General features: G+C 48.1%; 1 protein-coding gene and 1 pseudogene across 1 annotated transcript in view; both read left to right on the top strand.

Moving 5' to 3' along the window:
• Positions 1-8,123: 8,123 nt before the first annotated feature.
• The window catches only part of LOC150009727 (interleukin-4 receptor subunit alpha-like), a 43,244-nt gene continuing 35,257 nt past the window's right edge, over positions 8,124-16,110 (top strand). The window contains 1 exon segment of the mRNA XM_090279388.1: positions 8,124-8,250. The gene's annotated coding sequence lies outside the window, so the exon portion shown is untranslated.
• LOC150009728 (small nucleolar RNA SNORA48) lies at positions 10,374-10,474 on the top strand (annotated as a pseudogene).

Below are 16,110 nucleotides of genomic sequence, written 5' to 3'. Positions count from 1 at the left end.
TAGCTTAGTTTTGCTGTTACAGAATTTCACATAAATGAAATTATATGATGTATATTATTTTGTGATCAGCTTATTTTGCCCCTGACCAACATTTTAAAAACAAAATAGAACAAACTCTCAAATATCAGAATGAATGGCATGTTGCAGGGTGAAATATTGCTTTGCTGATCTGTGTGTGTGTGTGTGTGTGTGTGTGTGTGTGTGTCCTTACTCTCCCTGCCCCCTCAGCGTCCTTGATCTCATATAATTACCCCAGTAATTGGTCTCCCCTTCATACCTTTGCAAGTTCTGTTACTTCCCTTGAGTCACTCCCCACTTCAAACTGGTCTCACTCACCCTCCAACTGGAGAACTCCTACTCATCTATCAGATGCCCTTGTGGTTGGCCTTTTCTCTAGAAAACTCTCTATTCCCATCCTTCCCTTTCAGAACTGGTATCATGTTGTACCTAATTATTTGGTCACACTTTCCTCTAGCTGACCACAGCTCCTTGGGGACAGGAATCATGTCTTATTCACCTTCGCAGTCCCCAGCTCCTAGGATGTTATGATTCCTAATAGACATCAATAAATATTCATGAAATGAATGAACGGACCCCAGGGTTCTGGGTGACAGAGCTTTAAATAAACCAGCCTGATTCTTTCCCAAGGCCCCATTCCTGCTTATTTTATTGTCCTGTATGTCTCTAATTTTTAAACCATCATGTTTTACAACCTCCTTAGTCACTCTGAGACTTAGTCTTTTGATTTTCTTCTCTCCATGCCCAGTATTAGGCCTTTCATTATGTTGCTTCCTACTAGACATGTAAGGCAAACAACTCTCATTATGAGGATGACATCATAGTCTTATCTTTGTGGTATTTGCCCCAGGATCCTCCCTAATCTTGCCAAAGTGATATTAATTCCGTGACAGTGGATATGGGAGGAGGTGTGTAAGGTGTGTGTGCACATGCGCCTGGAGAGATGCTCACCAAAATGTCGCAGTGGCTACCTCTGAGATTTCAGATGATTTTCACTTAATTTCTTTATACTTTTCTGTATGGCTTTTACTTTCTGAGAATTGCGTCCATTACCTACTGCTCTAGTAACGCTGCAGCAGCCCTCCGTTGCCTGCGACAGTAAGCATTTATTGCTTGCACTCAGTGTGGTTGGCCAGGTGATTCTGCTAATCTTGGCTGAGCTCTTTCATGTGTGAGCATAGAATGGCTGATCTAGACTGTCCTTGGCTGGTACAGTGGAAGTGATTCTGTGCCACATTATTTCTTATCCTATGGGTGAACCCAGCCTGGAGACATCTTCATGACAATGGCATGAATGCAAATAAGTCTAATCATGGAATCAAATTTTAAGTTTCCACCCCATCACATCTGCTAACATTTCATTGATCAAAATCAGTCATGTGGCTGAGCTCAGAGTCCAGGTGAGAAATACTTATAACTCAGAAGGTAAGGTGTGTGGGTACAGGGAAGCATAAAGAATTGGAGCCATTATTGCAATCTCCTACAAACATGTTCTATCTTTATATTCAGAAACAGCAATAAAGCTGGTGTCAGGCAAGGTGGTCAGAGCTACAGCCCTACATGCTCCAGCTGGTACAGATGAGAGACACAGTGGAAAGGGGAGGTGACTGTTTCAGCTCCCTCAGAAAAATCTCAAAGCATCTCATTGGCTCTGATGGATCACATGCCTCTCTCTGACCAAATCACAAAGCTAAGGGACCACAGTACTCTGATCGGCCACTCCTGAGTTACCTGCCCACTTCTAGAGTTGGAGTGGAGCTCATTCTACTCAATTTATTTGGACTGAGAGCTAGGGAGGGTGGTTCTTCAGAGGAATATGAAGAATGCTATAGGAGGGTGCTGACTTAAATTAGAAAGCCCCAGAAGTTCCTGAGATAAGGAGTGCACTTCATTTACATGAGAGATGATTCCAGAAGACACTGTGAGAGAGTGGGGAAGTGAAAGGAGGAGGGAAAGAAGCCAGTATGACTCAGTGGTTGGAGTGCCGTCCTGTAGATCAAAAGATCATGGGGTCGGTTCCCGGTTAGGGCACATACCCAAGTTGCAGGTTAGGTCCCCAGTTGGGGCATGTACAAGAGGCAACCAATCAATGTTCCTCTCTCACATCAATGTTTCTCTCCCTCTCTCTAGCCTTCCTTTCTCCTCTCTCTAAAATCAATAGGCAAGTCCTCTGATGAAGATTAAAATTTTGAAAAGCCAGTGGGGGTGCATTCATGAGCTGAGGGACTGGGACTCAGTTTCTCTGGGACCTCTGGGAGACTGCTAAACATGTCTCAGAGTTGTCCCCCCACATTCCCTGAGAAGTGAGGAAACTGGGGGATTTATCCTCCAATTCCAATCATCATTGCTGAGCCCTGTTCTTGTAGGCATTAACTCTCCTCATACCCTCTACTCAGGTGAAGCTGGCTCCTGCAGCAAAGTCGCAGGTGCTGACAGTGAGAAGTTGGGGCTGTTAAGTGTGAGGGGATATGGGTGGGGCATCGACAACATCTGTACTACAGTGGGAAAAACAGGTCACAATGCCAACCAGGTGTTAGGACATTGGCTCATTTTAGTCTGGGTCCTTCTCTCAAGGAAAGGAAAGCCTTAGGTGCAGCCTCTGAGTAGAATCCCAGGAAGGAAGTATAGCAGAGTGGGTAAGGGCACAAGCTGTGGAATAGGGCAGATATGGGGGATGGTCCAGTGTTCTCGCATGTTAACTGTGAGACCTTGGGCAAGTTACTTATCCTCTCGGAGACTCAGTTGCCTCATCTATAAAATGGGAATGTACACGGTTGTTTGAAGACTAAGTGAGATAACAGAGCACATGGTGATCAAAGATCTAAATAAATGGAGAGATATTCTCTTTATGAGTAGAGAAACTCGATATTGTTAGGGTGCCAACTTTTCCCAACTAGATCTACAGATTCAACGCATCCCAATAAAATCCCAGCAAGTTATTTTGTGAATATTAACAAACTGATTATAAAGCTTCTATAGAAAGACAAAAGACCCAAAATAGCCATCACAATACTGAAGAAGGAGAACAAAGTTGAGGGACTAGCATTACCCAAAACAGCATGTGTACAGTGTGGTATCGGTGAAAAAACATGTACACAGTTTAATGGAGCAGAATAAAAGCCTGGAAAAAGACCCACACAAATATAGTCAACTGATCTTTGACAGAGAAGCAAAGGCAGTTTGATGGAGAATGGATAGTCTTTTCAACAAATGGTTCTGAACAACTGGACATCCATTTGAGAAAAGAGAAAGAAAAAAAAGAAGGAAAGAAAAAAAGAACCTAGACATAGACCTTCTACCTTTCACAAAGTAACTCTTAAGTAGATCATAGACCTAAATGTACAATGAAGAACTATAAAATTTCTAGAAGATACCATAGGAGAAAATCTAGGACCTAGGTTTGGCAATGAGGTTTTAGATCAACACTAAAAACATGATCCACAAAAGAAAGACTTTGTTAACTTGGACTTTATTAAATGAAAAAGAAAAACAACACTTAAAAGAATGAAGTGATAAGCCAAAGTCTTGGAGAAAATCTTTGCAAAACACATACCCAGTAAAGGACATATATTGAAACTATACAAAGAATTTTAAAAACTAAACAAGAAAAAACAGCCCAATTAAAAAATGTGCAAAAGATTTCCTCCAGATGTGGGATTTGCTTTTTGACATGGCAAAAAAAACAAAAACAAAAAAAAACAGACAAAGTATCTCAACAGACAAAAAAGAAAATATACAGACCTGGCTGGCGTGGCTCAGAGGATTAAGCACCTGCCTGTAAACCAGAAGGTCACAGGTTCAATTCCCAGTTGGGACACATGCTTGGATTGCAGGCCATTTGGGGGTGTGCGGGAGGCAATTGATCACTGTTTCTCTCGCAGATGGATGTCGCACATTGATGTTTCTCTCCCTCTCTCTCTCTCTCCCTTCCCCTCTCTCTAAAAATAAATAAAACCTTTTTTTAAAAAAAGGACATATACAAATGGCAAATAAGCACAGAGAAAGATGCTCAATATAATGTGTCTTTAAGGGAATTGCAAATTAAAACAATCATTATATATACATCTGCTAGACTGGCTAAGATCCCAGACACTGACAATATCAAATGCTGGTGAGAATACAGACCAACAGGGACTCTTGCTCATTGCTGGTAGGAATGTAAATGGTGCAGCCACTTTGGGAGATAGTTTAGATTTCTTGCAAAATTAAACGTATTTTTACCATACAATCCAACAGTCACACTTGGTATTTACCCAAAGGAGTTGAAAACGTGTTCACACAAAAACCTGCACATGAGCATTTATAGCCACTTTATTCATAACTGCCAAAAACTGAAAGCCACCAAGGAGTCCTTTACTGGGTGCCTGGACACATAAACTGTGGTGCTCCCAGACAAGGGAACATTATTCAGTGCTAAAAAGAAATTAGCTATCAAACCACAAAAAGACATGGAGGAACCCTAAAGCATATTACTAAGTGAAAAAAGCCAGTCTTAAGAGCCTATACTGTCTGATTTCAACTTTATGACATTATGGAAAAGGCAAAATTCCAGGGACAGTAAAATGTCAGTGGCCTCCAGAGTTCATAGGGAGAAAGATAAATAGGGGAAGCCTAGGGGATTTTTAGGTCAAACTATTCTTTATGTTGCTATATTGGTGGACACAAGCCGTTATGCATTTGTTAAAACCCATAGTACTGTACAAGAGAAGGTAGTGAACCTTAATGTAAACTATGGCATTTAATGAACAATACAGTAATGCAAAAATATTGGTTCACTAATTGTAGCAAATGTCCCACATTAACGCAAGAGGTTAATAACGAGGGAAATTATGTACAGGGGAGGGGATTTATGGGTGCTCTCTGTTCTTCCAATTGTTCTGTACATCTACAATTTTTCAATTAATTTTTATTAATTTTTTAAAACCTGAGGGATAGGCTTAAAAACAAGTGAATGTGTTGTGATATAATGTGAGCTTAGCTTGTACTGAGGCAAATACTCAGAAAGGCCCTGGATTGAGGGCCTGAGGTTTTATTATTTGGGGGCCTGCAGGCCCCTTTCCAAGGCCTGCCACAGAGCAGCCCCTGATAAAGTCTAGGCAACTTGGGCAGGGACTGCATGCCAGATGACAACCTTCACATTTGTTATCTCTCTTGGGCCTCAAGGCAATGCCCTGTTTTTCTTTAACTCTTAGTTTTCACATAATTTCAGGCTCACAAAAAAAGTTGCAAAAGTACAAAGACTTCCCATATCCCCTCCCCACCTCCACCCCCTGATTTCCTGAATGGCCTCACACCCGACCACATCTGCTCTATCCTTTCCTGTCTCCTTTTTCTGCCCCCTCTTCACAACCAAGCAAAGAGGCTGAAGGAACAGGCTCTGATCTGGCTTCCTTCTCCTCTTTTCCTCGTCATTCTGATGTGAACAACAATGAACATTGATTGAGCCCCTCATATGCGCCAGGCATTGCCCCTGGCCCTTTTCATGCATTTCATCCCTCCAGCCTCACACAGCGCTCTGAGGTGTGGTCGGTCCATCATCATCCCCACTTTGCAGATGTGGAAGCTGGGGCACAGGGACTGATCTGCTTTGCCCAAAGCCCCATAGTCAGCAAGTAACAGAGTTGGTGTTCAGATGCAGGCAGCCTGGTAGCAAGCAAGGAAAGAGTGAAGAATGACTGAAAGATGCAGAAAACAGGGTAGGACCCCAGTTTGGGGACAGTCAGCCAAGGCCACTGATTCCCAAAAAGAGATTTCTGCTGTCGTGTCCAGATGAGATTGGGGGCAAACTCAGAGACACCAGGACTGGAGGAAAGAAGATTTCTTCTTTACAAAGGGAAGCCCGTGGTGTTCATTCTAAACTGTCTGGGCTCAAATACTGCCTGTGTGGGTGTGACCCTGGGTGTGTGAGGGAGTGTGAGTGTGAAAGGGAGGGGTGCATGTGAGAGTGTATAAGTTTGAGTCCGTGTGTAAGTGTGAATGTATGTGGATGTGTGAGTGTAAGGGTGAACATGCGAGGGGGTGTGGGTAGTGGGAGTGACTATGAATGTGTGTGGTATGTAAGGACTGAGTGTGATGAATGTAAACAGAGGGGTGAATGAGTGTGAATGTGTGTGGATATATGAGTATATGAGTGCAAGTGTGTGTGAGTACATGGGTGTGTAGTGGAAGTGTGAAGGTGTTTGGACAGGTGAGTGTGAATGTGAGTGAGTGTATATGTGGGTGAGTGTGACTGTGAGTTTTCTAGGCAGAAACAAACCCTTCTCAGTGAAGAAACCCCCTGGAGCTGGCTGAGTGTGGGCTTGGTAAACTTCATATCCAATGTGAATGTGGAATTCCCACCTGACTGGTGCAATTCAAACCTTGTCTGGAAGCCCAAGCTCCCGGGTCCTTCCTAAGGCCCCTCTCTTGTCTCCTCTGCTGCCCCATCACAGAGTTCATTACACTCAGTTGCTTGTGTCTGTTTACCTGCCAGGGCCCCAAAGGCTAGGAAAGCAGGGGCTGCATCTATTTTTCACTCTCCCCAGGCCCCAGTTCAGGACCTGGCACATGGAGGTGTCAATAAATAGATGTTGAATAATGTCATTTTTCCAGTGCCCCTCCCACCCCACCATAGCTCACCTCCAAGTGTTTGCTCCTGTAGTCCTCTCCACCTGAACACCTATTTCCTTTTCCCTCCCTTTTCTCCACTGACCCTTGGAGGCATCCATCAGAAGCCGCCTCCTTCAGGAAGCCACCCCTGACTACTCCTGGAGACTGAGTCCATTGTACTGTCATGTACTTGAGGGTCAGTGGCTGTTTTGCCCACTTGGTTGTAAGGTCTCATAGGGCAGGACCCATGTCTGTTCCATATTTTCATATTTGCATCCTTAGCACTTGTAACAAGTTAGGCACAAAGTAAGGCCAAGAAATAATAAGTGTTTGAAGAATAATGAAAGAAGACTGAAGTACTGTCCCTCCCTGCCTCTGGCACCAGAAGCTTTGCTGCTTCCCTGGCTCACTCTCCACCACAGCACCCCCATTTAGCCCCCCTTGGTTCCAAGAGATTTGCTTCCATTCTCAGACCAGGAACTCTTTGAGGGCAAGGTGGGGTCAGAATTCTCTCTGGGTCCCCAGCACTGCTGAGCCTGAGTCTGCACATTTCCTGCCTCACCTCTTTCTGCTCTTCCCTCCTGAAGGTCCTCCACCAACCTGGCCTTCAGGCAATTCCCACAACATGCTAAATTGGTTCCCACCCCAGGGCCTTTGCACTTGCTGTACTCCCTCCCAAAACTAGTCTCCCCCACATCCTCTTCAGGTTCTCAGCTCAAAGTCTCTTCTTCAAGGATACGTTCAAGCCACCCGACCCCCTGGCCTAATAGGTCCCTCTCTTTTTACTTTCTTCTTGGGACCTCTTGTTACCTGAAATACTTTATCCATTCAGTGTTCTTCCTACCTCTGGCTGCATCAGGGCTTTTATGGTGTCCCGCGGTTAGTGGTCTATGGAGTCTGGGTTCGAATGACACATCTGCTGCGTGACTCTGAGCAAGTTTCCCCTCGGAGGTTCTGTAATCGAGTTCCCTCACGGGGTAGTTGTGAGGACTAAAGGAGTTAATGCAGGCCGTCAGCACTGGGCCTGTCAGGTTGTACTAGTTAGTGATTGAAGGGTTGTTTCACTCTCTAATTTTTCTGGAGCCTAACATACGCATAGCAGGCGCTCGGTAAATGTTTGCGGGAGGACTGAACACAGATTGGCACTTGGCACTTGTTAGGCTGCTGGGAAGGGGGGAAGAATTATAGTTACCCAACCCCTCAGCCCTGAACGCACTGCTGCCCGCTCCGCAAGGGGACCTGGGCGTCTGGGCAGGAAGGGCAGCAGGAGGGGGCGCAGGGGCCGGCCAGACCGAACGCGGCCTCGTCGGGAGATGTCGGGCTTTGATTCTGAGGGCACCGGGGAAGTACTGCAGGTTCTCCGCGGGGCGTGACCTCCGGCTGCTGCGGGGAGATGGTGAGCAGGGGGTGGGCCCCAGGAGAAGTCATCGGCGGGGCCTGGAAGAGGGCGGAGGGCGAGCGACAGGGAGGGTGATCCGCGCCCTCGGAGGGCGGGGCGCCGCATGCAAATCTGGGGGCGGGCGCAGGATGGCCGGAGGGGTCGATCCCGCCCCTGGAAAGCCCCGCGCCGCGCTGCAGGCTGAGCGCCCCGGGGTCCCCGCTTCCCCGTCCGGCGCCGGCTGTGGAATGGACCCGAGTGCGCAGGTGGGACGCGGGGTTCGCGCGGGGCAGAGGTGGAGGTTCGTGCGGGGCGGGGGCGGAGGCGGGGGTTCGTGCGAAGCACAAAGTCATCGTCCCGGAAGTGCTGGGCCGCCTCAGGGACCAGGCGCGGGGACCGGCACCGCTCCAACACGCGCTCGGGTAGCGGCCGGCCTGGTGCACAGAGCCCCGGGCAGCCGCGGCGCGGAGCTGGGAAGGAAGGCTGGCCCCAAGGTACTCAGAAGCCCGGAGCCCCCAAACTCTTGCTGTCTGAGACGTCAGCGGGGACGGCTTCTCGAGGGCTTTGGAGTGTGGAGAGCGTGGGGTGGCACAGGTCTTGGGTCATAAAGGGCCCGTCTCTGGGTGTTGATGAGGGTTGTGGGCAGAGAAAGAGTGGGACAGTTCTGAAACTGTGTAGTTGGATACAAGGTCAAAGAATCTGAGGAAATAAGGCCCTTTCCACACTTGGCCTTCTTATTTGAATGTTATTAGATGGACCCAATACTAGGGATACTATTCTGGGGCTTATTTTGTACAGTCTCTATTCCGAACACTGAAAGTATTCTGAATTAAATCTCAGAATAACCTTTCTGGTTGGTGCTGTCGTATGGCCGTGTTTCAGCTGTTGTTGGCACGGGCAGCTTAAATGACGTGCCCAGGGCGAGGCCCGCCTGGCAAGTGTGGATCAGGATGGGAACTGAGGCACTCTTGCCGGCAGAGCCAGCTGCCCTCCACCTGTCAACGATGTTTGTCAAGCTACCCCATAAACGAGTTCTCCAGGGGATCTGACTAAACTGCAGACTCCCTTCCATGATATTCAAGTTCAGTAAATCAAGGAATCTGGATTTAAAAACCAAAACCAAAATCTGAATTTCCTATAATCAGGAGAGACTGGCCATCAGCAGGCTGGTGGCCAATGCTGGGGTTCACAGATCACCCCAGGCCAGCACTGATTCTGCTTGAATCCTAGTCTCTGCCTGTGCCCAGTCCTCTGTGAGCTGTGGCCCCTGCAGCTCCTCCCCTACGAGTGGCCCCTTAGGAGCTGGAGCATTTGCTGGGACATTGGTGCCTTTATTAAAATCCTAAAGTCTGTTGGGGAAACTGAGGCTCGGGTGTCCACTTGGCCAGGGTGTCCCACACGGTCAGGGCATTCCAGAGTCCTGCACAGGCCCCTGGACTCAGCTAATCCAGCCTGACTGCAGAGGAGGGTGCTGAGGCGAGGACTGGAGGCGACCAGCCCAGCATTCCCTCCCTTACCAGCACTCACAGGGCTCCTGCCGGGTGCCCCCGGGGAGGGGAGCGCCTTAAGGTGATCAGTTTTTCAAGGGCAGTGAGCCAGCTTCACGGAGCAGGGACCCTTGGCCTTCCCTTGGAAGAGGAGTAGTGGAGCTTGGGGTGGAGGGGAGAAGAGGGGGCAAAGGTATGCTGAGCAGCCAGAACAGCACGGACAAAGGCTGGGAAGAGGGAAGGCATGGCAGGTGGTGCTAGGGAGTGAGGAGAGGCCAGAGAAGGATGGAAAGGTGGCCTTGGCGATGTCGTAGAGGGTCTCGAATGCCATGCTGAGGAGTAGGCTGGTGTGATCTCCCTTTGCCTGAGCTTATTCTTGGGCCCCACCCGGCCTCCGGAGTGGAATCTGGAGGGAGGCCATAGGAAGGCAGCAGGGGAAAACACTAGTGAGTCGCCCTGGTTACAGCACACCCATTTACCAGCAGATCTGGGATGACCTGAGCTTTCCAGTCCGGGCAGTGACTGGGCGCTGATGTGTTCTGTGCAGCACCAGCCAGGACTCCAGAAAGCCCAGGCCGGGTGGGAAGGTCGTCCCTTAAGGCATTCAGTTTCCTGATGCTCAGATTCAGAAAGGACTGAGGTGAGGTGTCAGGAGCGAGAACAGAATCTTTCCTGGACCCCTTCTCATCCATTACCCTCTGCCCCCCGCCCCAGGATGGAGGAGAGGGTTTGGGATCAACAGCTCACTGCCCCCAGTTGCTTTCCATGTACCTGGGAGGAGCTGGGAACCAAAGATCCCTGGGTGCTTAGTTTCCTCATGTTTGTAAAATTGGGCTTTGAAGAGGGTTAATGGCATCATGTTTTATAACATTTAACACAATTTCCAACACAAAGTATATCCACACTTCTAATCTCATATCAGCCAGGGACAAAGTAACTCCTTGTTTATCCCAGGTTGGCTTTTGGTTTGTGCCCATGCCTGGTTCATGCCTTGGAGACATGGGGAAAAAAAAAAAAAAAGTATATCCGCACTAAACGTTCATGTCTTACTGTCGTCTGTCAAGAAGTTTAGCCTGGAGGGTGAGAGCATGGGCTCTGGAGCCACATTGCCCAGGTTTGAAGGCTGGCTTTGCTACTTACTAAGTCGCTGACTTCTCAGGACCTCAGTTTCCACATTTGTGAAATTATAGTGACTACTTTATACCATTGTAGTGACGATGAAATGACTTAATAAGTGCCAAGCATTCAGAACAATTCCTGATACAGAGTAAGTACTATGTATTTGTTAAATAAATGAACCCCCTTAGATGGGGCTTAGTCTGCCCATTTTGTAGGTGAGGAAACCGAAAACCGGAGATGCGTGTGGTGGCCTTGACTAAGGAGTGGCGGAGGGAGGGTTCTGAACCTGCTTTTCTTCCCAGCCTGTGTTTTTTTCCCACTGTTCCAGTTTGCTGGGGGGATCAAGAGGAACAGCTTTCTCAGCACTGCTCATGGCCAGCACTGTGGAGTCATGCCTGGTCACACTTGAGCAGACTTCCCTTGGCTAGTCTAGAAGAGAGGCCAGTGGCTTGCTGGGATGTTGTATGAACTTGCCCTTGCAGGAGTGTGGTTGGGAGAACCCAGCGCTGGCTGGAGGGTCCTGCAGGAGCTGGCATCAAATGGGCTGTATCCCCATTGCTTTGTTGTGTGATTTCCAGCAAGTCACTCTGCTTCTGTGAGCTAGAGGCACAGGGAAGGGCTTGAGGACAGAGGCCCCTGGTTCAAATGTGAGCCTCCTGCTTCCTACCTGTGATTGGGAGGCAGTTGCTTAACCTTTCTGAGCGTCAGTTTGCTTGTCAGTAACATGGGTGTTTGGGGGATATTCATGAGATAATTTTTATAGGCACCTTGCCCATGGCTCAGAGATTGCTCTTTCTCTCCCCGTTTAGGACAGAGTCGCTCCTTCATGTCCAGCGCCCGGCTTCCCCACTCATTTCTTCTCCCATGTTTATTGAGCACTTACATGTGGCAGGCTCTGTGCCAGGTGCTACTGACGGGGCACTGGACAGAGTCCTGCTCTCCTGGAGCTGAAGTTCTAGTTGAGAAGACAGGCAGTACACAGACAAGTACATACATACAGATCTGCACCCCTTAGCTATAATTCTGAAATCCATGAGCTCTGAAAATGGAAAGTTTTTTTATAACTCAGTTAGGAGCACGACCTGACGTGAACTAACCACAAGGCTCTTTGGGGTCTTATTTCTCCTCGGAATGAGTGCGCGTCTGTCCTGCAGAGATATTCATGTGATGGACCGCGGGGTGCTGCTCTGGACATGTGGGGAGAGGGGTGCTTCCGTCTGCTGGTATGTATGCAAGATGAGCTTTCTATAATCGCAGTGATTCTGGATTCTGAAACACGCCTGACCCCCAGGAGTTCACATGAGAGGATGTGGACCTGCCGTATCCTGTCAGGAAGTGACAGTGCTAGGAGGACAAGTGAAGCAGGGTGGAGGCGGGTCGGGGGCCTCTCTGAGGAGGGGCATTGGAAAGACAAGGGGCAGAGGCCTGGAAGAATGGCCAGGTGGAGGGGACCACAGTAGAGAGGGTCTTGTCCACCCCGCACCCACTTCCAGCCACGGCTCCCACCCATGCAGCACGTGCGTGTCTGTGCCTTCCAAGAAGTGGTGATGCCACTGAGGTTTCAGGTTTGGCTCCGGCTGACTCATTCTCACTCTAGGGCCCCCGTGGGCCTCCTCACATCCTGGAGATTGCTTAAGAAGTCCAGGGTCTGGGCTAACGCAGGCCTGGGCACTGTGACTTGCTGGGGACTGTCACCAGCTGGGCCAGCATCTGAGTGCCCTTCTCCTCCCTCCCAGAAAGAGGGAGGATGTGGGTCCTGGTCAGGGCAGGAGAGCATGGTCCTCAAGGGTTTGGTGGAACAGATTTCCTGAGGGGAGGGTGTGTAGTTCTGAGCAGAGGATGTATCAAGGAACTAACAGCCTCCATCCAGCCTGCAGAGCTGCTTACAAGCTAAAAGTAATAAGTCTTGAGTGCCAGCCCTGGGCTCATGGCTTACATTCACTCAGCAAACATGCCAGCGGCTAGGGACACAGCAGCCAATGAGGGTCCTTATGGAGCTGACAGTCTAGTGGGTGAGGTGACTCCGAGGAAGTGATTTTTAAGCTAAAACCTGAAGTAAAGAGACATATGGACATCAGGGGAAAGAGTGTTCCTTACAGAGAACTGCAGGTGCAAACAAGCTTGGTGCATTTGACCCCACAAGAAAGCTGGTGCAGTTGGATGGAACTGAGCAAGGCTGAGAGGAGTAGGAACTTAGGTCAGGGAGGGAAGCTGGAGCCAGGTGCCTGCATTATCTCATTCAACTTGTAGATTAACCCTGCAAAATAGGAACTGCTCTTATCCAGATTTTACAGGCAAAGAAACAGGCACAGCATGGTCCACTAACTTGCCCAGGGTCACACTGCTGGATGGTGGCAGAGCAGGGCTGTGAACCCGGCAGCCCCAGAGTCCTCAGTCTTCACCACTGTGTTAACATACATAACGGAAACAGGGCTCCAATGCTGAAGGCCCACATGCTGCCTTAGTCATTGCTGGTGTGCCGCCTGCCGTGGGTCAGCCCAGCAGCCCTATGGATGTGGTCAGGCTAGGACTGGTGTTGCAGGTGACCCAGTCATTGTGTGAGTCAGCTTAAAGATCACGTACCAATGAGCACGCTCCCCAGGGTCAGACAGCGAGGACACACCAAAGCAGAGGAGGCACGGAAGGGGAGCAGAGAGGGGCCAGCGCCGGTGGAGGCCCAACTCTGAATCAGGCACTATGCTGGGGGAAGTCGGGTGCGTGACCGGGTGCCTTCCTGTTTCCCTGAGGAGGAAACCAAGGCTCGTGGTAGAGCGTCACCTGGTGACACAACGCGGAAGGGGTGGTCTGGATTCAAACCCAGGGCTGCTGACCAGGACGTCTTTGGTTTTCACTTAACCAGTGCTCTGAGTCACACCCCCGTGAGGAGTAGGGTTTAAGAGAAATGAATTTCTTGGTCGGAAATAAGGGAGCACAGTCACTGAGAATGAATTTGTAGAATGGAGGAAGGCCTGAGGTTTTCTTGGAGCAGCCTTTTCAGAAGAGGAAACGGATCTTCTCCAGAGAGGAAAGGCACCAGATCTCTGGGCCCACAGAGCCAGAGCCTCCTGACAGTCTTGCCTGTCATAATGGAGCACAGGCTTCCAGAAGCAGTTTCCATAGCTCAGCAGCTCTGACTGGGGGATCTTTCCTGAGATGAAGCCAAATTAGCTCTCCAGGAGCTTTCACTTACTGGCTCTGGTTCTGGCCGTTGGAGGTGGTAACTCTCGCCCTCAAACGACAGCCCAATACATCTCTTTTTCAGACTACACAACCATAGTTCTTTTAATCATCCTCCTGACTCGGGGAGTTGTAGAGTTCAATCTAGTTCTGGACATGATCCAGTTGGTCAGAGTCTCACGTAAAACCCATTACTTCCCACAAAGCCTGCTCAGTCAGAGAGGAGGGACTCTGTCATCTCCTTGGATCTGGAGCCCATACTTCTGTTGATGCAACCCGATATTATGCTTCATAGCAGCTACATCCACTTAGGGATTCTGTTGGGCTTGTCTGTTAAAACCTCCAGGTCTCTCTTCTTCATGAGCTCCTGTCAATCAAAGTTTCTTCCATTCTGAGATTACTTGAGACTAACAATTATTTTTTCAGTCTTTCTTAATTTCTAATAAATCTTCAGGCTAGTGGCTATATTTTTTTTCTCTGAGTACTATTTTGTCTTTATTCCACAGATCTTGTTACACAATTTCATTCACAGCTAAAATAGTTTACAGTTACCCTTTTGTCTGAAAGTGTATATGTTTTTAAAACGTTTCAAGGTGGATGGAATTTTTGAAAGTTTTTTCTGTTGATTTCTAAATTTATTGCATTGTGGTCAATATTTGTGGCCTTTCTGATATTAAGGTGGAGAATTTGTTGAGATTTTCTTTGTGAGATTTTCTGGTTAATTTTTCTGCATGTTCCTCTTGCATTTAAAAGGAGACATATTTTCTATTGGATGTAAAGTTCTAGAAATATGTCTAGTAGATCAAGCTTACTAACTATAGCATTTGTATTTACTATGTTTTTATGTGGTTTTTGTCTACCTGACTTATCTCCCACTATGATAGAAGATCTCTTCTCTTTGGCCTTCTCTCTTATTTTGCTTTCTTTTCAAAGATGTTATTAGATGCATATAAATAGAATACTACTGTATGTCAGTAGAAGAAGGGTTTATGATTTTTATACCTTCTTGGTCATCTGCTCCTCTTATCAGCATTAAACAGCCACCTTTCTCTCATTTAATACTTTGACGCCTTAAATTCCATTTTAGTTAGTATTAATATCCCTATATTTGTTATCTTTATTTGCATTTTTCTTGACTAATTTTCCAATTCTTTATTTTATTTTCTTTAACTCTAAGGTTGTAGGACTTTTATTTTACCCCAGTCTTGTAGCCAGATGAATTTAAAAGAAAACAAAACTCACATCTCAGTCTCAGCTCTTCAACCCACTTACTCTGTAGTTTTGGACAAGTTATTTCCTGTTTAGGCCTCCATTTCCTCATCCATAAAATAAGGATATGGCCTGCTTTGCCCTTCTCTCTGGGTTTTTGTGAAAATACTACAATAGTGAATACAAAAAGCATGGTGAACATCCCTGTACGCATATTGCTCATTGGATATAAATATTAGCCAGCATTCCAGGCAGTAAGAACAGCACCTGCAAAAGCCTGGAGGTGGGAAAGTACCCACAATGAGACAGCCGATGTCTTCAGTTTGGCCACCTTTGGTTGGCTGCCTTCCTGTCCACAGAGGAACAGGAGTAAGACCCAGTCCCTGGTAGGCCTGGAAGAACTTTTCAGTCTGGAAAGGGAGAGAAGTGATGGGCGCAGCTCAGTTACTGAGAATGGAAAGGATGTCGGGACAGAGGGACAGGCGGCACTAAGGTGGGCTGAGGAAAGAGCAGGGTTTGACCAGGAATGACCGGAGGGGGTGACACAGGAGGAGGGCACTGCGAGGCAGAGCAACCGGCCCAAGTGAAGTGCAAAAGTCGGGGAGGGGGTGGCACATTTGGGGACAGGTGGGGCAGGGGTGAGAGAGATGCAGGATTTGTAAGGACTGCTCTGGGCCCCTTGTCCTCCCCCCACTGAGGAGGAAGGCAGTGGGGCTTGCAGAAGTTTTGGAATCCTCACTGATACCATGATGCTACTCAGCCGCACAGAACAGGCAATGGGGTGTCTCCAGGTCTCCCCCTCCCCCCATTTCTCATCACCATAGCAACCAGCATCCCATAGTGAGCAAGAGGTAGCAGGGACAGAAGGCAGGGAACATTTGAAAAGCAGCGTTTCGCCGTCAGGGGTGCTGGTGCTCAGGGAAGGTGTGGGGTCCCACCTGTTGCCCCTTTCCGCTTGTTGGGCTCTCCTGGCATCTCAGGACACCAGCTGGAAACTAAGCCGAAGAGGGACCACACACGTGGGTGTGGTTTTTCAATATTGAACTCTTTTCCAACACTTAAAAATCAAGATAACACATAGAAGTCTGGATTTCTGGTTTCTTTTGAAAAATCAAAAGGCCTAGTGATGCCCGT

The sequence above is a fragment of the Furipterus horrens genome, unplaced genomic scaffold (assembly GCF_987537825.1).
Source record: "Furipterus horrens unplaced genomic scaffold, mFurHor1.1.pri manual_scaffold_5, whole genome shotgun sequence".
Classification (NCBI taxonomy): Eukaryota; Metazoa; Chordata; class Mammalia; order Chiroptera; family Furipteridae; genus Furipterus; species Furipterus horrens.
The sequence above is the reverse complement of the archived record's forward strand: the minus strand, read 5'-3'. Positions and strand labels throughout refer to the sequence as shown.